The sequence below is a fragment of the Theropithecus gelada genome, chromosome 20 (genome assembly GCF_003255815.1).
Source record: "Theropithecus gelada isolate Dixy chromosome 20, Tgel_1.0, whole genome shotgun sequence".
NCBI classification, from domain to species: domain Eukaryota; kingdom Metazoa; phylum Chordata; class Mammalia; order Primates; family Cercopithecidae; genus Theropithecus; species Theropithecus gelada.
Window position 1 is genome coordinate 40,605,598 of NC_037688.1, and position 27,844 is coordinate 40,633,441.

Consider the following 27,844-nt stretch of genomic DNA (forward strand, 5'->3'; position numbering starts at 1 on the left):
ACATCTCAAGGTGTCAGTATCTTGTAACAGTACTGAGCTTGATTCGCTGTGAAATGCAAGACATGTGAAATAGAAACAAACTTAAAATTTTAATAATTTCATTTACTAATGTTCACTAATGACCTAGAACCCAAGACATATATCTTTATAAAAATTAGATTAGGGAAATGATATATAAGCAAAATAATAATTTAGGAAAATGTGTGATTATTTTTCTTTCTTTTGTAAAAGTTACTTGTAATTAACAAATGATCATTTGTATATTTTTCTAGTAACACCTAAAACTTTCTGATCTTTATCCCTGTAGCCAACATATATGATATTAAAGAAATAGGCTGGGTACGGTAGCTCACACCTGTAATCCCAGCACTTTGGGAGGCTGAGGCAGGTGGATCACCTGAGGTCAGGAGTTCGAGACCAGCCTGGCCAACATGGTGAAACCTCATCTCTACTAAAAATACAAAAAAAATTGCCAGATGTGGTGGCAGGCACCTGTAATCCCAGCTACTCGGGAGGCTGAGGCAGGAGAATCGCTTGAACCTGAGAGGCAGAGGTTGTGGTGAGCCAAGAATGCACCTTTGCACTCCAGCCTGGGTGACAAGAGTGAAACTCCATCTCAAAAAAATAAAAAAAGAAAAAAAGGAAAACAAAAAAGAAAATAAAAGAAATAACCAGAAAGAAAGTACCAGCAAGGAATGGCCTTTCTCAATACCTCTTACATGATCCCTGTCCCCTGTGTCCTATGGTTTTACCCCATCACATCCTCACACACTCCCCTCTAACTTCACATTTTAGGTGAGTCTGTTTCCTCTTACATTTTCTCATAGTCTGTCTTCCCCTTATATAACTGTAATTATATAACGAATTTTATAATGATTTATTTAAACCTGACTTCCCCAATAGGAAGCATGCTCCATGGGGACAGAGTTCATATCTGCTTTGTATTTGCCCCCTAAATCCTGAACACCTGGTACGATTCCCAGTACACAGTAAGCAGTCCGTAAAGCTAGATGATTACTCTGTATGTGTTAGTGACATGCATGAGGTACCCATTTCCCCTTGAGGTGGGAAGCCCGGAGGAACAGCATTTTCCTGCCTGACTTCTGAAGCCCTGTGCTCATGTTCCTACGGGAGCAATGGCAAGGGCACTGGAAAGCCAGGTCGGAGAACAGAGACCCCCAGCTTACTCTCACAGTTGGACTCAGCAATGCAACATCAGCGGCTCCTTTGTGGGAGTCCCACACGCCGCTGTTCACACAGGGAACACCAGTGCCCGGTGGAGCTGCGGGCTTTTGAGACCCCCCCGAGTCGCTTTGTGTGCTCAATGCCATGACTCTGGATTTGTACAATATGACCCTCAAACATTGGAACAGGAACACAGGCCAAAGAGAAAAAGGAGTGAAGATCACTGAGATCTCATAAATCCATAGCGGGCCTGCTCTGTATTAATAAAGCCATCTAAATGGTGGAGCTCCATAAAAGAGAGGCATAGGCTAATGTAATTTCCTTGAAGTCCCCTATAAAGCATTTTACTCTGTAATACAGCTACATTTATGAAATGGTTTTATCTTGAAAGATCCCAAAGGGCTTACTAGACTGAAAAGGAAAATATCAAGTACACGGCATCTCAAAACACCATCAATGTACTTCGGTGATAACGATTGGGGATTCTGTGACAGCAGGTAGCCCTCTTAGAAAGCAGACAGTGGCTTATCCCATTAAACCTCCAGGGAGAAGTAAAGAGAAAGAGAGAGGAGGTAATTGTCCAGGTTGGATAAGGGCCACACAGGCTTTCTTTATTAATAAAGGCCATGGCTTTTTTCCATCCACCATGTGGATTTAAGTGGGTGAACTTTATCAACATCATTCTCCTTATTTGAAATAAAGGACAGACACCAACTTATAACACTTCTTCATAAAGGGACTGAGAAAATATATGTAAAGCTTCCAGGGGTTAATAGAGGTCAGGTGTAGCCAGCGTAATTTAGAAGTTGTGCGTTTTAAAAAGTAACATATAACCTACAGTTATAAAATATATCCAACAGGAAAAATATCATTTCCCACCCAGATTTTACTGAATCCATTCCTGTCAAAATGACTGATCCTGGGTTTTGTTCTTCCTTGTTTCTGTCCTGGTTAGGACATGCTGGCACTAACTTTTAGTGCCTTAGTGGAGAATATAGGGGAATGGCTGGCAGGGGTGAGAAGTCCTTCTGGATTATCTTTCAAGAATGCCACCCCACACTGGGAGCGAAGAAGGACGGTGGAAGCACCAGGTGACGTAAGTTTAGCAATCACTGAGCGCTGTCAAAGAAAGCAGTCTGAGACTTCAAAGTAAATAAAAAGTAGCTCCCCTTTCTTCAAAAATGTTAAAACCGATCCACTCTGTCACCTGGAATAGTGTTTTCTCACATTCCCTCTGCAATTTCTCCCATTCCACTTCTGCTTCCAGCCCAAACCCCTCACCTGTCTCTTTTTCCCACCAGAAAGTACTCCTCATCTTTTTACTAATACTTTGTTTCTTCCCTCCCCACACGATCGCTCCAAAGCCTGAGAACTGAGCGAGCAAAGAGAATGCTCTTCTGAGCTGGAGCTGAACAAGTAGCCACTTTGGAAAAGACAAAGATGCTAAGTTTTTAGTTTGGTTTTATTCTCATTTAAGTTTTCTATGGAGTATTTTTACGTGTGTGTGACTTAATCTTTGGATGAAACTATCAATGTACATTTCTTCTAATTTTATTTTTCAAATATTCCATTGCAAACATATTTAGCATTTGTAATTGAATACTGATAAGTTAATTTATTTATTCATTTATTGATTTATTTTTTTGCGATGGAGTCTCAGTCTGCCACCGAGGTTGGAGTACAGTGGTGTGATCTTGGCTCACTGCAACCTCTGCCTCCAGGTTCAAGGGATTCTCCTGCCATGCCCCATATTATTTTTTTAATTTTTAGTAGTGACAGGGTTTCACCGTGTTGGCCAGGCTGGTCTTGAACTACTGACCTCAAGTGATCTGCCCGCCTCGGTCTCCCAAAGTGCTGGGATTACAGGCATGAGTCACTGCTCCCGGCCAGTAAACTTTATTTTATTTTAAAACCTATTTTGGAGTATTAGCCCCCTGGTTTACATTGTCTTCCTTGCATACATATGGAGGAGTATTTTAAAGACAAAGTTGGAATCTGGTAGCATAGCTGCCCAATGGAGAAAAGTGCACATGTAAAGCCTGAGTTACTCAGGGCATGAAAGCATCCCTGTCAACCAATCAGTCAACAAGTCGACCAAGCGTCTTGGCTAGCCTCAGAGGTACCTTGGCAGGCAGTCTCAGGCATTGTGCAGCACTGTGTAAAATTTTACTTATAGTAACTGCATTGTCTTTACATAAACCTGAGAAGTAGATACTATTTTTCCTATTTTATTAATGAGAAAACTGAGGCTCAGAGAGGCTGGATAACATATTTAAGGTCATAACTGCCAGTCAGTCTGGGCTCAAACATTCCAATCCAGATTGGTCTGATTCTAGAGCCTTTGTTCTGTAAATCTGTCTTCTATAATATACAGGGTTTTTATTTTTAACCTTTTATTTTGAAACGAATTCAGACTTACAGGAAAGTTGCAAAAATAATGCAGGTAATTCCTTTATACTTTCAGTACAAATTTTCAAATGTTAACATATTATCACGTTTACTTAATTATTCCTCCGTCCCCCAACTATTTAAGAGAAAATTGCAGACTCGATGCCCCTTTCCCCCTCATCTTCAGTGTGTCATTTCCCGAAAACAAGGATATTTTTTCTCTTTCGTAGAATCACAGAACAACGATCAAATCAGAAAATTAATACTATTAAAAATTATCTAATCAACACGCTTTATTTGGATTTATCCAATTACCGCACTAATTTTTTTAATTGCAAAAAAAAATTTTTGTCCAGGATCTAATCCAGGATTTAACATTGCCTCAGATCTCACGTCTCTTTAGAGTCATTTAATCTGGAAAAGTTTTTCAGCTTTGTTCTGTCTTTCACGACCATGACATAGTTTAAGATGATAGGTTGGTTATTTTGTTCAGTGTCTCCCAAGATTCGATCCAGGTTAAAGAAACCGCTGGAAAGAAAGTACAAGCAAGGAACTTCCTTTCTCAACACCTAAATAATCTCTGCCACCCTCCCCCACATGGCTTTACCCCATCACATCCTCACAAACTCCCCTCTACCTCCACATTTTAGGTGAGTCTATTTCCTGTAACATTTTCTCATAGTCTGCCCTCCCTTTGTAGCTCTAATCACAACTTTAATTGTATAACAAATTCTGTAATGATTTATTTAAACCTGACATCCCCATTAGGGTGTATGCTCCATAGGACTGAGTTCATACCTGCTTCATATTTGCACCCTGAATGCTCAACACCTAGTACAATTCCCAGTGCACAGAAGCAGTCCGTAAAGCTAGATGATTACTCGGTATGTGTTAGTGAAATGCATGAAGTACCCATTTCCCTTTGGCATGGGAAGCCAACAGGAATGGCATTTTCCTGCCTTACAATTCTGAAGTCCTTGAACTCACACTCCTACGGGAGTGATGGCAAGGCCGTTGGAAAGCCACGTCAGAGAACAGAGACCCCCCAGCTTGCCCTCACGGTTGGTCCCAGCAGTTGTTGCATTTGTGGCAACATCATGGCAGTATTGTGTCCTTCTCAGTGCTTCATATCAGGCAGCATGTAGCAGGCTTTTGTGTCGTTACTGATGACATTAACTTGGATCACTTACTTAAGGTGGTGTCTGCCAGGTTTCTCCTATATGAATTTAATTTTTCCTCCTTTATAACCAACAAGTGTCTTGGAAGGAGGTATTTCCAGACTACACAAATACCTTGTTTCTTTTTGTATTTTCAGCCACTGATTCTAGGCTTCATTGATAATTTTTGCCCCCCGCCCCAACAAAAAAAATTTTACCATTATGGTTACCAAATGGTGATTCTCTAATGGCATGGGTCCTTCTACATTTATTTGTTGGCATTCTATTTTAAGGAAAAGCTCCCCCCAACTTATTAATTTATTTCCAATTTTAAAAGTTTTATTACTATGGTTTTATGGATTCTTTTTTTATTCTGTAGGGTAACAATCTGTTGCTACCCTTATTTATTCTTGTGCTCCAATTGTCTACAATTTGTCCAGTGGGAGGCCTAACGTGCAGTTTTTATACTCAAGTATCCTAGCACATCAACTTTTATTGCTTCACTTAAAATCTGCCACCTTCTACCTTCGTGTACTGCATCCTTTATCTAGAAAATGTGTAATTTTCCAAGAAGGCCTCAGACCCAGTGGTCCAGTTACTGTCTGTTCTTGCTGACTAACTCTTGAAATAAGAATTTTTTTAAAAGCTGGTAGTAGGGATGAAGGGGGTTAAGTGACAATTCTCCTGAGAAGCCGTATTCATGACCCTGCCAGTGGCTCGGAGGCACAAGGAGGTAAACTGAAATCTTTCTTGAACCCTTCATGCGTTTTGATTTCTCTCTTCTTTTTAACACACTCCAGTGTAATTCCCTCCATTATCCTGAAAACATGGATTTAGACTCCAAGACCCATCTCTCCTTCTGTGAAGCCATCCTCCCTGCCCCACCCAGGCAGGATGAATTGTTCTCTTCTTGGCAGCTCTAGAAGCCCCAGTATAGGCTTTTGTTATAGCATCAGTCATATGGTGTTATAACTATTTTTGACACTCTGCTCCCCTCAGTAGGCTGTGAGCCTTTCACAAATGGGTTCTTACATATATTTACATTAAGTAATAATAAGGATTACAGTTCACACCTGTAATCCCAGCACTATGGGAGGCTGAGAGGGGAGGATTGCTTGAGCTCAAGAGCTCAAGACAAGCCTGGACAACATGGCAAAATCCCATCTCTACAAAATATATGAAAATTAGCTGGGCATGGTAATCCCAGCTACTCAGGAGGCTGAGACAGAAGAATCGCTTGAACCCTGGAGGCAGAAGTTGCAGTAAGCCAAGATCGCACCACTGCACTCCAGCCTGGGCAACAGAATGAGACTCTGTCTCAAACAAAAAAGAAATAATAAACATTTTTGATTATTTAAAATGTGTTAGAATCTATATCTAGGTCATTGTGTAAACCAAAGGCCAGCAAACTTTCCTGCAAAGGGCCAGGTAGGCTTTGTAGGTGATACAGTTTCTCTTATAACTAGTAAACTCTGCTACTGTATATCTAATGACCCTATACACAATACATAAAAGAATGAATGTGGCTGTATTTCAACAGAACTTTATTCATATAAATAGACGTAGGGCTGAATTTTACCCTAGGGCTATCATTTGCTGACCCCTGATCTCTCCCACCTCAAGGTCTTCTTATTACTTGAATACCTACCTTAGGAAATCCCTCATTTTCTCTGGCTATTTTCTGCATATTCTTTCTTTTTTTAAGCAGCTTCCTAGCTTCTCTCTGGAAGAGTGTAAAGATTATGGGGCTAGCCCATAGTTTCTCAACGTGGGCAATATTGACAATTTGAATGAGGTAATCTTTTGTTCTGAGGGGATACCTTATAGAATGTTAGCAGCATCCCTGGCCTCTACCCACTGGATGCCACTAGTACCACTCCAGTCATGACAATCAAAATGTCTTGGCCGGGTGCAGTGGCTCACGCCTGTAATCCTAGCACTTTGGGATGCCAAGGCAGGCAGATCATGAGGTCAGGAGATCAAGACCATCCTGGCTAACATGGTGAAACCCCGTCTCTACTAAAAAAATACAAAAAATTAGCCAGGCATGGTGGCAGATGCCTGTATTCCCAGCTGTTCGGGAGGTTGAGGCAGGAGAATGGTGTGAACCTGGGAGGCGGAGCTTGCAGTGAGCCGAGATCATGCCACTGCACCTCCAGCCTGGACTGCAAAGCAAGACTCCGTCTCAAAAAAAAATAATAATAATAGTAATTACCCCTGGTTGAGGAGCATCAAGCTAGTCCCTGCACAAAATATTTTTAAATTTTTCTTTAGTTCTTTAAGAGCCTTCCAGGTGAGGGAATGGACTGCCACAGCCAAAAACAAGATGTCTGGCAAACTCTTCTCTCCTGGAAACTTCTTCCTAATATGGCATGTTTTACTGTTTTGTCAGAAAGTCCACTTCTACACCTCTCTTAATACTCCATTTAGTATTTCTCTTTTTTTTATTATACTTTAAGTTCTGGGGTGCATATGCAGAACATGCAGGTTTGTTACATAGGTACACATGTGCTATGGTGGTTTGCTGCATCCATCAATCCGTCATCTACATTAGGTATTTCTCCTAACGCTATCCCTCCCCTAGACCTCCACCCCCTGACTGACCCCGGTATGTGATGTTCCCCTCCCTGTGTCCATGTGTTCTCACTGTTCAACCCCCACTAAGGAGTGAGAACATGTGGTATTTGGTTTTCTGTTCTTGTGTTACTTTGCTGAGAATGATGGTTTCCAGCTTCATCCATGATCCTGCAAAAGACATGAACTCATCCTTTTTTATGGCTGCATAGTATTCCATGGTATATGTGTGCCACATTTTCTTTATCCAGTCTATCACTGATGGGCATTTTGGTTGGTTTCAAGCCTTTGCTATTGTGAACAGTGCATATTCTTAAGGACTCAGCTTAAACCTTTCTTGTTTGAGTGTAAGGCAGAGCTGCTTGATCTGTATAATAGTTTAAGTTGCAGTGCTGTATTTACCAAAGTCCCCTCTATTATTTCCCTATTAGAGCATTCTTTAGTATTAACTATAATGACTATAATGACTTACTTTACCTTTGAAATTTTAGTAAAATTATTGCAAGAGCACTTGTTTACCTTCCAATGCCCAGTGCCTCAGTACTTACTCAGAGTGTAGGCATGTTTAAAATATTTGTTGAATGTATAAATAAATTTTTAAAAGGCTTTCACATAGACTAGCTTGCAAAATCCCTAGGAGACACTGTAGATGCTCCACCTATATCCCTTCTTTTTACCATTCTAGGGCATACTGGCCTAATTTACTTGCAGGAGAGCAAACACATTCTGAGAACAGCCAGGCCTCAACCAAAGACCAGCAGTAGCAGGTGTATAAATACCCCAACTCTCTCACCCTTTGAATGTGATAACTCTAAGGCTTATGTTTTAAACTGGCTTCCATAATTCACCACCAGGATTCAGTTCTAGTTATCCATATTGACAGTTGATTTGATAACAGCCCTTTTGTTGGCTGCTTTCCCTACCTTATCTCGTTTCCTATTCTCGCTGTCACTCTCATTCCTGTTCTCTTATTCTCATGTAGTGCTCCCATCACCTTCCATATAAACCTCACACACTTGAATCCTTGTTGCAGGGTCTGCTCCTAGGACAGCAAAGCATAAGGTTTCTAGCAACCCTATGAGATGTGTATCATCACCTGTATTTTTAAAAGAAGTGCAGGGTGGAGATATTAAGGCCATCTATCAAGTGCATCAAAGAATAGGCATCTAACCCAGAACTCTGACTCCAAACTCTGGACATAATCCAGTTCACCCTGTTGTTTCTACCAGGTATTCAACTAGTGTGCATTAAATGACAAGATGGCTGGATGTAGTTCTGATATAAACTCTTCCCAAATTCAATCTTGAATTCAAATGGTTTCATTCTAGTCATAGTATGGTACCAAATAGATAAGTCTGTTTAGATAAGAATTAAATGTAAAAAAAAAAAAACACAAACATTTAAGTTAGTTGGATTGTTTCCCCTTAAGTGCCTGTGCCCCTTAAATGCTACCTTTTCCTGCTCCTATTTGAGGAGGGAAGTATCTTTTGAATCCCAGACTTTCAGGGATGGATTCTGCATGGCCAACAACCCTGTTTGCAGTGACTACTCTGCTCAGAGGAGGATGAGCTGTGTGGGGAGCCTCTTCAGCTACTTGAGGCACTAACCCTCGATCCCAGGAAGTCCCATTATTGCTGGGCCCTGCCATAAGCTTATTTGTATTTCACAGCAACTGGCACATATGTGCCAGATATGCACAGATGGATTTTTATCAGAAGAGAGTCTACCCAGGTGAAGCAATGTAGGGTGAGGCTAAATCCCAAAACTGAAATCTGGGGACACTGATTAGGCACAGGTCAGGACCAGGGGTTAAAACCCCTGGTCTGTGGGAAACAGACCAATAGAATGGAGGAAAACAGTCCCTGAGAAGGACCCTATGACAGAGATCTGCTATAAAGAAATGGCCTGGAAAGACCCAGCATACCTTTCAGTAGAGAGTCTGGGTGTGAGAGCTGTGTTTAGGTGAGAAGCAGAGAATGATTGAAAGGTAAGACAAGAGAAAATATTTCCTTTTGTTCATTCCATTTCTGCAGAGGCTCTTGTATTTCTGAGTTCCATTTTGAAAGTCAGACAGCCCAGCATCTCATCTATTCTCTAGCAGAATAACACGCTGTGTTAGCTGAGTCTCCAGAGCCAGTTGTTGCTAGCCATGGGACCTGGGGAAGTTATTTCACCTGTGAGTACCTCACTTCCCTCCCATGCAAAGTGCGGTAGTAACAGCCCTTCCATCCTAGAGTAGTTGGGACTGAAAATGCTTAACTCCATGTGAATTGCCAAGGATAGTGCCTGTCACGTGGTAAGCATTTAATACATGGTAGCTGTTTTTAATATTATGTGTGGTAGATTGGCACCATTCCATGAATCCAAGCCATTTGGGCATGATAACTGAACTGGTTGTCAAAGCAAGAATCAGCCTTGTGTTTAAAACCACTGAGAAAGAGCTTGTCAAACTCTTAGCTGAAATCTGTATAAAATATCTACTACAGGTCTCTACCTTTTTACCATTTAAGGTCCATAAAGGAAACCAGGTCACTCAGGCACAACGTGATTTTAATGAACCCTTGTAGGCGTCTAAAGAATCACCACTTTATTTTTCTTTTAAACGTTCAAAACCATTGCTTTAATGATCTGTTCTGGAGTCTTGACCCAGAACAATGTCAGTCTCATTACAGAATCTCAGAATTTACTGCCACCTTTTGAAATATTTGGAGATACTTTCTATCCTCTGTCTCAGCATTTCTGCCACTCTTTTGGATTGGATTTATTTAGAACAATTAAATGCTGTCTTACAATCTCTTTATCCAACTTGGGGTTTCTTTTCCCTTCTACCAATGTTCATTCTGCATTTTTATTCTGATGCTCATTTTTCTTGGCATTTTGTCTGGAGAAGTTAGAAGCAGAACAGATGCTCAGAAGGTCTGCATCCATCCTCTTTGCCGTCCTTCTCCTTTGCTCACCTGCAAGAATCAGGCTTTATGATTCAACTTTCTGTTCCAAACATAGCTTTAAAGCCCATTTGGGTGTCCTTAGAAATTTTTCTAAGTGTCAGCTCATGTAACACACCCGCTCCAGATGTCTTGTTTCCCCACTGTTCACTGTTCAAGTTAACCAAACATATATTAGGCACCTACTGTGAGGCAGGCATTGCGCTGCTCTTGAAAGATACAAAGGAAAACAAGATGTTGTCCCTGCTTTCAAGGAGCTCACATAAAGCTAGAAATGCAAACATATTGACACAAGACAGTGTGCAAGAATCCTGTTAAAGACCTGTGCCCACTGAACCGTGCCCCTCTACCTGGAGGCTTCAGCGGGTCAAGGATGGCTTCACGGAAGGGATGATATTTGAACAAGACTTATTTTTATTCCTTTTTATTCTTCTATCCCATAACATTTCCTTTTCTCTTCTCCTAGGCAGCTATCACCAAGGTGTCCAAACATGTCTTTTTGCTTATACAGTATTCATGCAAAGTGCATGTCGCAATTTTGTACTTAGCTGTTTCATTGATGTAAATGATCCTGTGTCACATACTCACACAGCTTATTCTGTTTTTTGCTTTCCCTCTCTAATAATTTTTTTTTTTTTTTTTTTGAACAGAGTTACCCTCTGTTGCCCAGGCTGGAGTGCAGTAATGTGATCTTAGCTCACTGCAACCTCCACCTCCTGGGTTCAAGTGATTCTCCTGCCTCAGCCTCCCAAGTAGTCCCCGGGATTACATGCGCCTGCCACCATCCCCAGCTAACTTTTTTGTTTGTTTTTGTATTTTTAGTAGAGACTGGGTTTCACCAGTCTCTACCAGTCTCTACTTGGCTAGGCTAGTTTTGAACTCCTGACCTCAAGTGATCCGCCTGCCTCAGCCTCACAAAGTGCTAGGATTACAAGTGTGAGCCACCATGCCCGGCCTAAGCATTCTTTCTAAGATGCATTCATGTCAGGGTGTAAGCCTCTAGGTTGTTACTTCCATTCACTGTGTGTCCTTGCATCTTCCACATCCTTCACTTTTCCATTATCTCCACGTAGAATGCCTATGTTGTCTCTGGTTCCTAACACCCTGAATAACTCCAACAATACCCTTTATGATTCACTTGCAAATGGGTGTGAGAGGTTCCCTGGCTTATATATACCTAGGAATGGAATTTCTGGATCTCAGATATGACAGGCAGAATAATGACCCCAACGATATCCACATTCTAATCCCCAGAAACTGCAAATGTGTGACCTTGGGTGGCAAAAGGGACTTTGCAGATGGAATTAGATTAAAATTTCTGAGATTGAGAGATTATCGTGGACTATCTAAGTGGGCCCAGTATAATCACAAGGCTCCTAATAAGAAAAAAGAGGAGGCAGAAGACCCAGAGTTGGAGAGAGACTAAAAGATGCTCTATTGCTGTCTTTGAAGATTGAGGAAGGGGCCAGGAGTCAAGGAAAGTGGGCAGCATGTAGAACATGTGAAACAAAAAGGAAGCAGATTTGTCCCTAGAGCCTCCAAGAGTCTCTATGTCAGACTTTTGACCTCCAGGACTATAAAATAATACATTTGTGTTGCTTTAAACCATTAAGTTCCTGGGGATTTGTTACAGTAGCCACAGGAAGGCCACACATAAACTACGCCCAGACTGACTTTGACGTAATGGGCACTGGGTCAGTCTCAGAACAGCTGTCCAGGCCCACATTTCTGATAGCTGCCTATGAAGTCCTCACATCCACAGCCCTGGCATCACTTGGCCCAACTAATCTTTCTGATTTCTTTTAGCCCGATGTGTATAAAGCATCAACAAGGCTTAAATAAAGAGTCAGAATTCCTTCCAATCAGGTAGGGTGGTTGAGGTGAGATGCAGGGTGGCCTTAGGGCCCTGGCTGCTGTGGTTGGATGGTCTGGTCTTCGGGAGAGGATGCACAAATCATTAGGAAACCCAAGATGAGGCTCCCAAGGGGCTGCATGGAGAGTAAGTGGAGACAAAACCAGTGGTCCTCGTGAGGACATAGGACTGTGTGGGCTCCATGGAAGAGAGAGCCCCAGACAGTGGCAGGCAGTGTGGGGTCATGGTCGTAGTCAGACCTGGGTGTCAGTCACAGTTCCGCAGCTGCCATGTGACCCTAAGCACGCTCTTAACCTCTCTGATCCTCAGCGTCCTCCTCCCTATGACAGGGATAATAATACTGCCTGCCTCATAGGACTGCCATGTGGCTTACGTGAGATCATGCATGTAAAGCCCTTAATACAGTGAATGGTATAGAGTTGGCACCCAATAAATAATCATCATAATGATACTATTCTTATCAGCACAATGATTATAATAATAATTATAGTTTCTTACATTCCTCAACTCAGAAGACAGAAAATTTGATTTTTTTCTTGTAATATACAGGATGCATTGCTGACCTTGCTCTTCTATCTGAAGAATAAAGTACCACAATCAGTTTTCACATATTTACATGAAAAGGCCTTTATATATTATTTTCAAGGAAATCTTCCCCTCCTTAACCACTCCCCTTGTCTATACCCCCATCCCTGAAAAATAGGGGTTTCCTTTTAGGGCTTTTCACAGCATAATGCAGTTGAATACAACTTATTTTACTGACATCTCTCCTCCAAGCTCTCTCCCCCAGCACTTTCCAGGACTAAATAATGCACGAAGGGAGAGAATAACAGGGGTTGCATAAACAATAGAAAACAGCACAGTAAGGATTCTGTGTTGTGAAGAGATGAAAGCCCCTGGTTGGAAGGCCAGTAACAAAGCAAAGGAGAAATGCAAAGGCATTGACGAGGGAGACAAGAAAAGTATTTTTCACGATAAGATTTATGGAGAGTTAAAAAGGAGATGACTCAGGAGACAGTCAAAGAGTCTTCATTAGATAGAACTCCAGAGCAGGTACACCAGGGGGCCTGGGCTTTTGAAGGGCTGGGGCTCTGAAGAAGTTAACAAACACCAGTTCTACTTCCTGGGCCTCTGAAGCCTACTTTGACTTGCCCAGGTGGGGGTGGATTCTTCCTCCTTGGGGTCCTATGCCTCCCTCTTCCTACCTCTATTAGAGAATATATCTCACTCAACTGTAACAGTAGATTCCTATGTCTGTTTTCTTCACTGTACTGGAGCTCCAGGCAAAAATGCATCTTAGATACTTTTCCAGTTATCTTCATGATGGATTAAAATAATAATCGTTGGTCATTTACTCTGTCCCTGTGCTAAGTGCTCCATGTGCATTAGATGAAATACACCTCAAGACAACCCCAGATACCCATTTTACAGCTGTAGAAACTGAGGCAGGAGGAGGTTGAGACTTGCTTGCAGACATGCAAATGGTGAAGAATGTAGGTGAGTTTGGCACCGAGGGGTTCTAACTCTCAAATAGGGCTGCTGAGGTTCTTTTATTCCCCAAACCAAGCACAGTGCTGAGCACAAAGAAAGGACTAAGCAAGAGTTTGATTTGTGAAGAAATTATTCTGCCTGAAACTCAGCTAGCTAGCCAGGTAGTACTTGGAGTTGGGATTTCTGTTGCTCAGGCCGGGCTGCATTTGGTGCATTGCAGGAAGGGGATGATGACTTCGTCTCCAATTGCCAAAAGACACTGGCTTGTTCTGAGCAGAGAGCCTGGAACTCTTGGTCCATCAGTCTGGCTTTGTCCTGTCTATTATAGACAGTCTAATCACCCCCAACAAATGTTGCTAAGAAAAGGAAAACAAAAGCTATATATTTCCTCTTACAGAATTTTTAAAACGACTAAATATACCTCTGGAATACACTTTACAAATTTATGCTAAAGGCTTCCACACCAATCTGGTTCCTAAGTTCCCAAAATTGAGCTCCATTTTGAGTTGCCCTTGGCCCTGCTCTCTCTGAGATTGCTAAATAGAGAGTTCCAGCATGGACCCAATGTCCTTTGTGGGCTGCAGAGCTGGACAACACTGGGATGAGTAAGGCAGCCAACCCTCAGCCCTGGGAGGCACGTGAGGGCCAGGGTATTAACCAGAAGCTTAGTAGTCATTTTATCATCAGCATTAAGTCACCCAGATGCAGAGTGATATGATTTGGCTGTGTCCCCACCCAAATCTCATCTTGAATTGTAGTTCCCATAATCCCCACGTATAATGGGAGGAACCCAGTGGGAGGTAATTTCATTATGAGTGAGTTCTCGCAAGATGTGATGGTTTTATGTAGGGGGTTCCCCCCTTTTGCTTGGCACTTCTCCTTGCTGCCACCATGTGAAGAAGGACGTGTTTGTTTCCCCATCCACCATGATTGTAAATTTCCTGAGATCTCCTAGACCTGCAGAACTGTGAGTCGGTTGAACCTCTTTCCTTTATAAATCACCCAATCTCAGGTATGTCTTTATTAGCAGCATGAAAATGGACTAATACAGTAAATTGGTACCGGCAGAGTGGAGTGCTGCTATAAGGATACCCCAAAATGTGGAAGTGACTTTGGAACAGGGTAACAAGCAGAGGTGGGAACAGTTTTGAGGGCTCAAAAGAAGACAGGAAAATGTGGGAAATGTTGCAACTTCCTAGAGACCTGGAGGGCTCAGAAGACAGGAAGATGTGGGAGTTTGAAACTTCCTAGAGACTTGTTGAATGTCTTTGACTGAAATGTTGATAGTGATATGGACAATGAAGCCCAGGTTGAGGTGGTCTCAAATGAAGATGAGGAACTTGTTGGAAACTAGAGCAAAGGTGACTCTTGTTATGCTTTAGCAAAGGGTCTGGTGGCATTTTCCCCTGCCCTAGAGATCTGTGGAACTTTGAACTGGAGAGAGATGATTTAGGGTATCTGGCAGAAGAAATCTCCAAGCAGAAAAGTGTTCAAGAGGTGACTTGGGTGCTGTTAAAAGTATTCAGTTTTATGTATTCATAAAAACACGGTTTGGAATTGGAACTTAGGTTTAAAAGGGAAGCAGAACATAAAAGTTCAGAAAATTTTCAGCCTGATGATGCAATAGAAAAGAAAAGCCCATTTTATGGGGGGAAATTCAAGCCTGTTGTAGAAATGTGCATAAGTAATGAGGAGCAAAATATTAATCACCAAGACAATGGGGAAAATGTCTCCAGGGCAAGTCAGGGGTCTTCATGGCAGCCCCCCTCCCATTAGAGGCCTGGAGGCCTAGGAGGAAAAAATGGCTTTGTGGACCAGGCCCAAGGCTCCCCTGCTTTGTGCAGCATGGGAACTTAGTGCCTTGTGTGCCAGCCACTACAGCCATAGCTAAAAGAGGTCAAGGTATAGCTCAGGTTGTGGTTTTGGTGGATGCAAGCCCCAAGTATTGGCAGCTTCCATGTAGTGTTGAGCCTATAGGTACACCGAAGTCAAGAATTGAGGTTTGGGAACCTCTGCCTAGATTTCAGAGGATGTATGGAAACACGTGATGTCCAGGCAGAAGTTTGCTGCAGGGACGGAACACTCATGAAGAACCTCTGTAAGGCAGTGCAGAAGGGAAATATGGGGTTGGAGCCCCCACACAGAGTCCCCACTGGGACACTGCCTAGTGGAGCTGTGAGAAGAGGGTCACCATCCTGCAGACCCCAAAATTGTAGCTCTACTGACAGCTTGCACCATGCACCTGGAAAAGCCACAGACACTCAATGCCAGACATGAAAGCAGCCAGGATGGTGATTGTACCCTGCAAAGTCACAGGGACAGAGCTTCCCAAGATCATGGGGGCCCACCTCTTGCATCACATGCCCTAGATGTGAGACATGAAGTCAAAGGGGATTATTTTTTAATTTTAAGGTTTAATGACTGCCCTATTGCATTGTAGACTTGCATGGGGCCTGTAGCCCCTTTGTTTTGGCCAATTTCTCCCATTTGGAGCAGGTTTATTTATCCAATGCCTGTACCCCCATTGTATCTAGGAAGTACCTAACTTGCTTTAGATTTTACAGGCTTATAAACCTTGTCTCAGATGAGGCTATGGACTTGGAGTTTTCAGTTAATGCTGGACTGAGTTATGATTTTGGGGGACTGTTGGAAGGGCATAGTTGTCTTTTGAAATGTGAGGACATGGGATTTTGGAGAGTAGGGACAGAGTCATATGATTTGGCTGTGTCCTCATCCAAATTTCATCTTGAATTATAGTTCCTATAATCCCTACATGTGGTGGGAGGGACCTGGTGGGAGGTGATGGGATCGTGGGGGTGGTTACCCTCATGCTGTTTTCATGATAGTGAATTCTTACGAGATCTGTTGGTTCTATAAGGGACATTTCCCCCTTTTGCTCAGCACTTCTCCTTGATGCTGCCATATGAAAAAGGATATGTTTGCTTCCCCTTCCACAATGATCATAGTTTCCTGAGGCTTCCCAAGCCATGCAGAACTGTGAATCAATTAAACCTCTTTCCTTTATAAATTACCCAGTCTTAGGTATATCTTTATTAGCAGGATGAGAACAGACTAATACACAGACCAACAAGGAGTATGTGGGGAGCCTTTCCCTGCCTTGGTTTTTTGAAAGAAGAAAACAATAAGATCAGAACAGATCATGGCTGAAATTGGCAGGGGGGAAGCATGGCACAGTCATTAGAAAAAAACCTGGACTTTGGAGACCATTTTAGGAAATCTTGGAATACTAGCATTGTTTGGGGCCACTTCCTTGGGTTGTATTTAAGTAATATTCGCAGCAGCAAATAGATGTCACACTCAAATTTAATCATTTGTGGAATATTTTATAAAGGGATAGTTTATAAATGCATAGGTGAAGTATAGGAAACCACAAAGGGTGGCACTGCCCCCAGGGGCTAGTGATGGCAGGGACAGTTATCTGCCCTGGCCTGAAGGGTTAAGAGGAGAGGACGGAGCCCTTTCTGAACTGGAGACAGTGAGGCATGTGTGCAGAAAGCCACCTGACATGTCTGAGACCTTCCTTTGAGAGATACAGCCGGCCCTCAGTGGCCCACCAGGGAAGAAGCAAGTATAAACACCTGATTCCTTTTTTCCCTGCCTTCACTCTGTAATGAGTTTTGTCTGTTGGTCAAAACCAGAGGGTCACAGAGTGCTTTGGCTGGGTTCATAAAGACCAATCTCCAGGGACCAAAGAAAGGTGGTGAAGGGAGGTGCTGGGTAAACAGAAGCCATCCAGCCTGGTTTTTATTTATCCAGTGCTATACACAAGATGGTGCATTGAAGATGATTAAACACAACACAGTATTTTAAGTCTTAGAGGACCAAATAATATACTTTAAAACTGATGCAAATATGATTTTTGAGGGCTCATTTCATGGTAACGCTGTGGGGAGCTCTTAAGTCAAACATCTCTTTCAGTCCTCCCAAGAATATAGGAAGACAGGTTATGGTCTCCACGTTCTCTAGTAAAGAAACAGACTTTAAAGACTTTGTTGATTTGTTCAAGCAAACTACCATATACAGAGTCAGAGCCCTCAAACTGTGAACTGTATCCTTTTGGGGCTTCTCTGGCCCTCATCTTTCAACATAGTCAAGAAAATATCTGTTTGTTTCATGGCTGAGCATTCATGAGAGCCAAAAAGAAACAACAATTTATTAAAGTCTCTATGTCAGGAAGTTCTTATTGACTGCTCCCATTGTTAATTGAGTGTCTTGAAACCCTTCTGGTGCTTCATAATTAGTGCTCCAGGACAAAACATGCTGCTGCTTTTTTCTCATCCCCCCAGATTTTGCCATTTCAGCACAAAGGGAGCTTGGGTGCCTCAGGAGCCCCGGCCTCCTGCGATTGGCCTGCATACATGCAAATATCCATCCTAGGTGGTTTCCAAAAGGGCTCCATTTCTATGGGAATATTTTCCATTGAGCTGTTGTGAACTTTCACTTAGTCATTTAAAAATGATTCAAAAGGAGGGAAATTATAATAAACTTCCACTTTCCCTTTCACCAGCATATCTCAAAACTAAATTAATTATCAGCCTGTGTGAATAAAGTTTGTGTCCTGATAAATGTATTCCCTCAAGAATGCTCAATTCACCAATCCCCAGGTCTCCAGCTCACACGCTGCAGTCCAGTTTCAAATCCTGCTGTCTCACCCTGAATCTCCAGTCTTTAAGCCGTCTCCCTAACCCACTTCTTGGAGGGTGATGTAATAGATCACGTAAGCTGTGTGTGAATGTCTTATCATTCTCCACCCACTGCAGCAATTTTGCCCCACTCTGCTCTCCTCCTGGTGGCAAGAGTCTTTTCTTGCTAAGCCAGTCTTCCCCCATTGGTCCATGCAAGGAGCCTTCTCTGGCATTTGGTTCTTTCTTCTCCATCTTCTTCAGGTGTTCTCCTTCCTTCTTTAGGTCAAAAAAGAAATTCATGAAAAACACCATAAAATAAAAAAAAATTCCATTTTCTATCTTTCTTGCAAGTGCTTTTATTTTTTTATGCATCTCTTCACATGGGATGCTCACATTCAGCCTTTGCTGCCATGTTGCCTTCCTTTTTGAATGTTCTACCCAATTTTCTCCATTAAGATAAGCCCTTCAAGAGCTACTAATGGCTTCCTAATGACCATTCACAGTGTATGCTTCTCAATCTCTTTAGCTTCCAACACTGTTGACTTTCTTGTTTCCTACCCCAGCCTTGAAATAGGTATCACGGATGGCAAAACTTTCAGTCCCACCTCTCACCTTGCTGTCTGAATGCTGTTCCTTGCCATTGGACCACTCTGGAACAGGAAGTATTGCATTCTGTTTAAGGGCATGGTATATGAAGCCATATTTCCCTGGATTAACTTCTAGCTTCAGCAGTTATTAGCTAATAAATGTATGATCTTAGGCAATTTATTAGAAAAAATGAATCTCACTTTACCCAACTATAAAATGGAGATAATAATGCTTTGTAGGAAGGTAAATGAATTAATTCATATAAACCAATTACACAAGCTCTGTAAAATAAGAATTTATCCTTATTTTATAAATAATAATTCTTATCTTATAAATGATAAAATATTATTTATGCCAATAATATCTACCAGTTGACATTTTCTAATATTCTGCTTGTAGAACTGTATTAGGTTCCTGTTGCTGTATTAAAAAATTACCCCAAACTTAGTGACTTAAAATACCACAAATTTATTATCATACAATTCTGGAGCTCAGAAGTCCTAAAAAATCTAAAGTGTCAGCAGAGCCATAGCAGAGAATCTGCTTTTTTGCCTTTTTCCTGTATCCCTTGGCTTAGGGACTCTTCCTCCATGTTCAAAGCTGAATTTCCATGGTTTCAACTATCAATTCTATGCGGAAGATTTTTCCTGATTTTCAGGCCAGTCTCATACCGCCAAAGGAATCCATTCTTATCCTCCCAACTATTTGCCATTGAAAGTAATGGCAAAAACTGCAATTACTTTTGCACCAACCTAGTAGTTGCAGGCCGTCTCCTTGTGGCTGCACTCCATACAAATACAAGTAAACTCATCACAATCCTATAACTAATCCTGTTCCTTGTCTTGATGAACTTCCTTCTACAAATGGCCCTAGTATTCCCTCCATTTTCCAATATTTATTGAAGAATAAAGAGTCTTTCTGTTGACTTTCAGCGAGAATAAGTAAATAAAACAGCTTTGATGGACACCCCCATGAACTTGAGTGAAAGGGAGACTCCTTTAAATCAGCTGTTTCGTTTGCTAAGCATGGCGGCCCTGAGAATATGCCCCCCAGAGCCTCCCCCACAGGGAACATGACTGACACATGACCCCAGATGCTGCACTCTGAAGTCCATGACAGCATTTGGGCTGAGGCTATGCTTTTTATTATGTTTCCTCACTGAAGGCTTCAGCAAGGGAGGGATACTAAGGCAGATCTGTTTCTGGGAATCTTGGAACTCGTTCAACAGCTGATCTTGGCTCCAGGCTTCCCTGTTGTCTTGCAGGACCTTCCTTAGACTACAAGGACTTCCTACCATGGGTGGGAAGCTGGACTGGGCAGCCCACAAGACCTTCCATCTCAGACAGTTGTATAAATTCAAAAGTCCCAGCAGATTTCTAAACCTGGCAGGTCACCTGAATCACATGGGAGGCCATTAAACCCCCCCAAATGTTCTAAATTTGGATTTCAAGGGAAGTGCTTGAAAGGAAGAGCAAGGAACCTGGATTAAACTCTAAAACCTTCTTTCCCTTGCAATTGAATTAACCAGTGTAATTTGAAAACCACACTGCTTTGCTGAACAAAATTCCCGGAACCACTCCAGATTTGAAACATCATTCACCTGTGTCTTCACATTGGCAATGTGTTGTGCTATCAGAAGTTGAATTGCTTGTTTTAATGTGTTTAAGACAATGTACCTCCAAATCTGGCAGGACTGAGTTTAAATTCTGGCTCTGCTACTTATCGTCTGAGTGATCTTGAATAAGATATTCAACTTCTCAGAACCTCAGATTTCTTAGTGGTAAAATTAGGATGGTAATGACACCTTTTTCCTAAATTTATTGAAATTATCACATGGGGGTAATGATAACAGTTAACACTCATTTTCAACTTGCTACGTGCCAGTCACTATTTCAGCTCATCTATTAACTCATTTGTTTGTACCAACTGTCAGAAGTAGGTTCAACTATGATTCCCACTTTACAGATGAAAAGATGGAGGCATCAAGAGGTTACATAACTTGCTAAGGCTTACACAACTAAACAGGATAGAGCTGATATTTAAACCTAGGCAATTCAGTCAAAATGTACTTTTCAGGATAGTGTGCTTTATACACACTTTACCCGGAGCTTGGAACACACTATGGGCTCCGTAACTATTAGCTAATGTTATTATCACTGCTTTTACCCAGGGACTTACAGCACAATTGTCACAGCTCTCCAGCATCTGCAATATTCCTACTTAGCTGCTTGCAAAGCCAGAACACCTGTGTCTTCATGCCCTCTCCTTTTTGTGCCCAGCCCCTGTCTCAGTGATGAGCAGGACAGCATGCATGGATCATTAACTTACTGAGACTGGGAACGTCAAATTCAAGACCTGTTGAATAAGGTCAGTAAGTAATAGTAGTTGCTGTATTTCTCATAAGTGTTGAAAAGGAGTCCTTTCAGAAATAAAATATAAACTCTTTAATCCTAATGTATTTTGACTTCTTCAGGATGCACAGGTGTCCAGGGAACTGTAGTGTCAGTATCTCTGAGACCTTAGGAGAACTTCTTTTGAATCTAAAGGAGGGGGAGTTGAAAGGCATCTCTATTATAGCAAAAAGAAATTAGAGGGCTGATTCATCCTATTCTGTAGGGAAAGCAGAACTCTGCTCAGAGATCTTGAAGTAAGTAAAACGTGGTAGTTACTTTTGGAGGAAAATAAAGTACCATCGAATGTAGAATCTGATGGTTTCAGTGAAGGTAATAAATGGTGCTTGATGACAACTATATTCATTAGACATATTTGTGGCTTTCCTCCTCATTTCTCTTACAGATAAATTCTCACTCAGGCCTACAGAGATAAGTGTGTGGTTTTAGAGATTGTCAGATCTGGGTTTAAGATCACTTTTACTACTTTCCATATGTGAGATCTTGGGCAGGACCCTCACCTTCTCTGAACCTTGGCCTACTTCTTTCTGAAATGTTGGTAATGGATATGGTTTGGATATTTGTCCCCACCCAAATTTCATGTTGAATTGCAATCCCCAGCATTGGAGGTGGGGCCTGGTGGGAGCTGAGTGGATCATAGGGGCAGATTTCTCTGGAATGGATTACTACCATCTTCTTGGTACTGTCCTCATGATAGTGAGTGAGTTCTCATGAGATCTGGTCATTTAAAAGCACATAGCACCTCCCACTTTGCTCTGTCTTGCTTCTGCTCTAGCCATGTGATGTGCCTGCTTCCCTTTCACCTTCCGCCGTGACTAGAAGCTTCCCTAAGCCTCCCCACAAGCAGAGCAGACATTGGAATCATGCTTCCTGTAAAGCCTGTAGAACCATGAGCCAATTAAACCTCTCTTCTTTATAAACTACCCAGTCTCAGACACTTCTATATAGCAATGTAAGAATGGATACAGTAATACAGTAATTCTCTTACACTTATTGTAGAGATGTTGTGGGACAAAGTAAGACAATATGTAAATGCAATCTGTGCCTGCAACTTCAGCCAGGCACTCTGTAGAGACTAATACTAGACCTAGGATGCTGTGAATTTTCATATTGGTACGTCTGAGCCTTGGCAATCAGAGTGAGCCCCAGAACTGGCTTATGTTGAGGTCAATGACAAACCTTTGACATTTGATGCAATCAAAACCAAGCTGCTCTGTTTAAAATGCTTATCAAATACCTACCATGCAAACTGTGAATGTAAAAGTCATTGTCACAAAAGCCCTTTTTCAGAATCTCTAGCTTGCCGATTCTCTCAGATTTCTTATTGCCCTCTGGGTCAAAAACACTGCAAAATTTCAGTCCTTTACCACAACAAGCATTTATTTCTGGCGTACACACCCGAGTGTTATCTGGAATGTGGCTGCTCTAAGCTGGGCCTCTGCTGGGCTTAACTCTAAACTATGGGTTGGGCTAAGGTCTGCTCCCTGTGTCTCTTATTTTTCTAGGGATAGCAGAAATAAAAGAGGCAAGCCCAACCACACAAACACATCTCAAGCCTTTGCTGGAACTACATCCAATAGTACCTGCTGGTCAAACTAAGTTACAAGGATAACCCAACTGTAAGACCATGGCAAGGTGATGAATGTTTACAAATACTGCAAATGGGCGAAGAATTAAGATCATATCTCATTCTATCACACCTGGAACTCCAAATTTCCCAGTGCTTTTAAATTTGTATGAGTTAGGTACTTTCAAGTCATGTAGAACAGACTCACCTGGTTTGGGTGAGTTAAGTCTATGGAAAGGGGACAGAGAACATGTAAGGAGACACTTATCCCATCTATTCCATCTTATCTTGATAGAATTAGAATTTGGGGATTCACTCCTCAGGGACAAAAAGCATTCAGGCAGGAAAGTGCCTGACACAAAATGGCTACTCAGGAAACGTTTATGGAGAGGACACTGAATTAGTGAGGAGCAGCTGTAGCACTGGTCACCTTGCCATTTTCCCAGAAATAGCCTCCGTTGCGCTCCTCTGTGGTCATCAATGTACTCATGATTCAACTTCCTTGTCTTCTTTGGTTCTTCCAATTACTGCTGTATCCCTTCAACTCCCCAAAAAGAGGATTCTGTTGCATTAATTAGCTACCTTTCTGTCTACTGGGCAGAGATCATATGACATGCTGCCTCGGTGGCATGAATCAGCCAATTTGTGTTTTGTTTTGTTTTGTTTTATTTGTCTGTTTGTTTTTGAGACTTTGAGAAGGAGACTTGATCTATCTCCCAGGCTGGAGTACAGTGTCACGATCTTGGCTCACTGCAACCTCCACTTTCTAGGTTTAAGCAATTCTCTTGCCTCAGCCTCCTCAGTAGCTGGTATTACAGGCGCCTACCACCACACCCAGCTAATTTTTGTATTTTTAGTAGAGACGGAGTTTCCCTATGTTGACCAGGCTGGTCTCAAACTCCTGACCTCAGGCGATCTGCCCGCCTCGGCCTCCCAAAGTGGTAGGATTACAGGCATGAGCCACCACGCCAGGCCATGAATCAGCCAGTTTTAAAAGGCTTCCTTTTAAGTTGCTGGTCACGGGTTCAATCGTGAAGATTGTAAGGACCATGCAAGGAATTCCCTATGGCTGCATTCCTCAGCAGGGGTCGGTGGGTTTCACTGTTGCTTAGAGACTCAAGGGTTTTGTGTTGGCTTGCCCCGTCTCTTGCTTTGTGATTCTGCCTCTTGGCATTTGGAAAGATAACCTCGATCCAGCACAGAGAGGTCTTTCTCCCTTTGAAGTGTTCATCATGATCTGATGAGTCAACACTGCCTTGTCTCATTGTTTCCTACACCAACTGGCTGGAACACTACCCTCCCAGCAGAGCACTCCCTGCCAGAGCATGATACTGCCACTGCCAACTGAAGTACGGCTATGTTTTTACATCTTGTAGCAAAAACCCTCCTTCCTCAGTCATTGAAGACTGATGAGGATAAAAGGCAGCTAGGCCGAAACCAAAGCAATATAACCCAGGGGCGTGTGTGTACATGCATATGTGGTGTATGTGTGCATCTATGCATGTAGTGTATGTATGAGCATATATGTGTGTGGTGTATGTGTATGCATGCACACACATGTGTTCTTTTTAATATAAAGAAATACCTTTAAAGAATGAAATGCATTGGGGGCATCTGAGGTGAGGAGAGTTGAGGGAACGTTTTTTGGTTTTTTTCTTGGCAAATCAATGAAAGATAGAAGGATAAGTATGGTGACCCCTAGTGTGAAGTAGAGAAATTGGAGGCTGGAGTTACAGAGGTAGAGCGTGAAGAATGTGGAAGCTTCTAGCAGAGCTGAAAATGTCGATAAAGAGACTAAGTAATCAGCCAGGCATGGTGGCTCATGCTTGTAATCCCAGCACTTTGGAAGGCTGAGGCGGGCACATCACCTGAGGTCAGGAGTTCGAGACCTGCCTGACCAACATGGTGAAACCCTGTCTCCACAAAAACACAAAAATTAGCCAGGCATGTTGGTGGATGCCTGTAATCCCAGGAGGGCCGAGACAGGAGAATTGCTTGAACCTGGGAGGCGGAGGTTGCAGTGCACCAAGATTGTACAACTGCACTCCAGCCTGGGAGACAGAGTGAAACTCCATCTTAAAAAAAAAAAAAAAAGAAAGAAAAGAGCAAGTAATGAAGGGTAGATTCAGGAGTGAGGCTGGATGCTCTCTCAGTAGACTGCTGTGTCTCACAAGATAGGAGGTATTCTGCTGATGAAAGCCAAAGACAGAGAGGACATCAGGTCAGAACGTTCCATGTGAGACTCTGCGCTCCTTGAAGCCTCCATTGTCTGATTTCTTTTTATATCTCCTGTGCCAAAGACCTAAGTGAGCCCTATGGACATTAGATAAATAAATTAACTTATTAAAGGATGAAAGAGTGAACTACTAAATTAATTTGAAATTGAAATATAGGGTAAGGCCTGCACTTACACAGAGAAAATCAACTTTCAAAAATGTACAAAGCAGACAAAGGGGAGAGGGAGAGAGAGAATGAAGACTGCATGGGTATCCAACACTACCTGGAACATGGTGCTGTGAGTAGCTGAAAAAGGAAGAAGACCCCAAGGAATGGGGCTGTCTTTGGGGCCTATATTTATGTTGACATCACTCACAAGTATAAGTCTGCATTCCTGGGTGTCCTAGACAAGCATATAGTTTACACTTCAAATTACCTTTCGTGTTAGTAATCACTGATTTTGAATCTTAGCTGACTGTGGAGGTTCTGTTCTGCCTTTGACATGGCAGTGTGAGTTGGAGAGGGATAGGGAGATGAAGAAGCCACGTGTCCCAAGAATATCAGGATCCTATAAACTTATTCTGGGTGAGGCAATGGCAAGGGTGACCAGCAAAGTGGTGCCTGAAGGCTGGGAATCCAGTCATGTCAATTTTTGTTTGTTTGTTTCTCTCTGGTGCTTTCTCTAGGCCCAGAGCCTAGATGAGGCTGTGTGGACCATTGATGCAGTAGAGACTTTAATTTTCTGTATTAGTGCAGAGGATGAAGAAATCTCAGCAGTCATGCTGTATTCAAGGTGCAGGATATTGCCTGCTTGTGTTCTCAATGCTGGCTTTCCTAGATTAACCCACCAATCCAGAAGTGACTTGTTTTCATCCCCATCCTGGCCAGTGACTCTTTAACCAAGAAATGTGATTTACATTTAGATGTTAGTTTTATCCCTTTGTTTCTTAATGAAGCTGCCCTTGTTAAAATCCCTGGGATCTAATTATAGAAATTATCTCCAGCCCCGGCTCTCAGTTCAACAACTGCTTAGCAAATTTCTCATAAGTCCCCCCACTTTTTTTTTTTTTTTACCAGATCTCCTCAATAGCCATTTCTTGTCTCCAGGGTTTTTTGAAGCCCAGAGTCTTTTCTTGTCAGCCAATTCTCTTATTTCAGCCCTTCAGTGAAATATCTATATACTGGATCACATCATGATTTTTTTTTTCTCTGCAACCTCCCGCTTCCCCCTGAAACAATTTACCCTTATCTGTGTTCCAACCCCAATCTCTAGTGACTAGAAGTCAGAGAGCCAACTGCCGATCATTCTAGAATTCAGCATTTTCAAAGTTCACCTTTGGAATGGATAGCCTCTTGTTCTGTAGAAAAACAAGGATCCTAGAAAAAACATCCAAACTACATTTCAAGGAGGATGACATCATCTTTATATTTCCCTTGGAATGACTCAGGAGTGAGGAAACAGGAATATATTACTGTGGTTCCCACTCATCTTGGCCTACCAAACTGTCCCATCTTTCTAGGTATAGCCCATCTTGTAAGTGGGTTCACCTGGGTCCCTCGTGGATTTACGTTCAGGATTTCACATCACTTGGATGGCAGTCTAGCCAAGGAAGCCAAAAGTTTCCATATCTTTCTTGCCATTTGTGTGGGTTTTTTGGTTTGGGTTTTTCTTTGGGACAGAGTCTCACTTTATCACCCAGGCTGGAGTGCAGTGGCACAGTCATGGCTCATTGCTGCCTTGAACTCCTGGGCTCAAGTGATTCTCCCACCTCAGCCTCCTGAGTAGCTAGAATTACAGGTGCATGCCACCAGGACCAGCTATTTATTTATTTGTTGTGGACATGGGGTCTTGCTCTGTTGCCTAGGCTGATCTTGAACTCCTGGCCTTAAGTGATCCATCTTGGCCTCCAAAGTACTGGGATTACAGGTGTGAGCCACTGTGCCCCATGGCATATCTTTTTAAAATGAAGACTTTCTTATCAGATTTCAGCACCAAGGCTCATACATGTGTTGACTCAAGAATTAAAGGGCTTTAGTTTCATGTGCTGGCACTATTCAATGGCTCTGGTTTGAGAACAATTTTGAAACCCTACTAGTCTCATTGGAAAAGAGGGCAGTAATGGTGCCTACCAGAGATAGGACGTGAGGAAGCGGTGGTAGCATCTCTGCCGTGCACCTGCCATCCTTGATTTGATAAAGACCAGAAGCACATCTGATCACACCACCTTGCACAATGGCCTTCTCCGAAGCAACAGTGACAACTTAGATGACCTGGAAAACTATTTCAAACTAATAGCAACACATCTACCAAGAGTTCATTATTAATGACACATTCAACTGAAAAATTGATCACACACCCTTGTTAGGTATTACATGGGTCACATTTGCAATAATTTTGGTTTTTACTGCTGAAAGACAAATTTAAGGTAAAAATCAAATAGTTTAAAAGTACATATTTTAATATGCCTTCCTCTTAACATTCCTCTAGTAAGGGGGAAGATGTAGAATTTGGATATAAATTGGCCAGCCTTATGTTGATTTATCTTTAACGCAAATTTCAACTCCTTCACTTCAGATGCCATGAACTGCAAGGCCCTTGTTCAGTCTGGCTTTTCATCTCTTTCCTGCCCAAGTCCAATTTAGCTCTTATGAAACAACCAGACTACTGCAATCCCTCATCTCACGGCAACCTCCAGGACATAATTTATAAAACTTTCCCTCAACATGTGGGTGGCCAAATAAGTGATCAAAGGGCAAGTCATGATCTGAGGGCACGGTAATCTCAAGCAACTGCTGATGTGA

The 27,844-nt window shown here is 42.2% G+C and overlaps 1 protein-coding gene and 1 long non-coding RNA gene across 7 annotated transcripts in view; one reads left to right on the top strand and one right to left on the bottom strand.

The window, feature by feature from the left end:
• Positions 1–26,461, bottom strand: part of LOC112613967 — a 36,015-nt gene extending 9,554 nt beyond the window's left edge. Inside the window, exon 1 of the long non-coding RNA XR_003117021.1 lies at positions 26,286–26,461. This is a non-coding gene — a long non-coding RNA (uncharacterized LOC112613967). The remainder of the gene's footprint in view (positions 1–26,285) is intronic.
• Positions 1–27,844, top strand: part of CDH13 (cadherin 13) — a 1,178,066-nt gene that overhangs the window by 334,607 nt on the left and 815,615 nt on the right. The window lies entirely within an intron of this gene.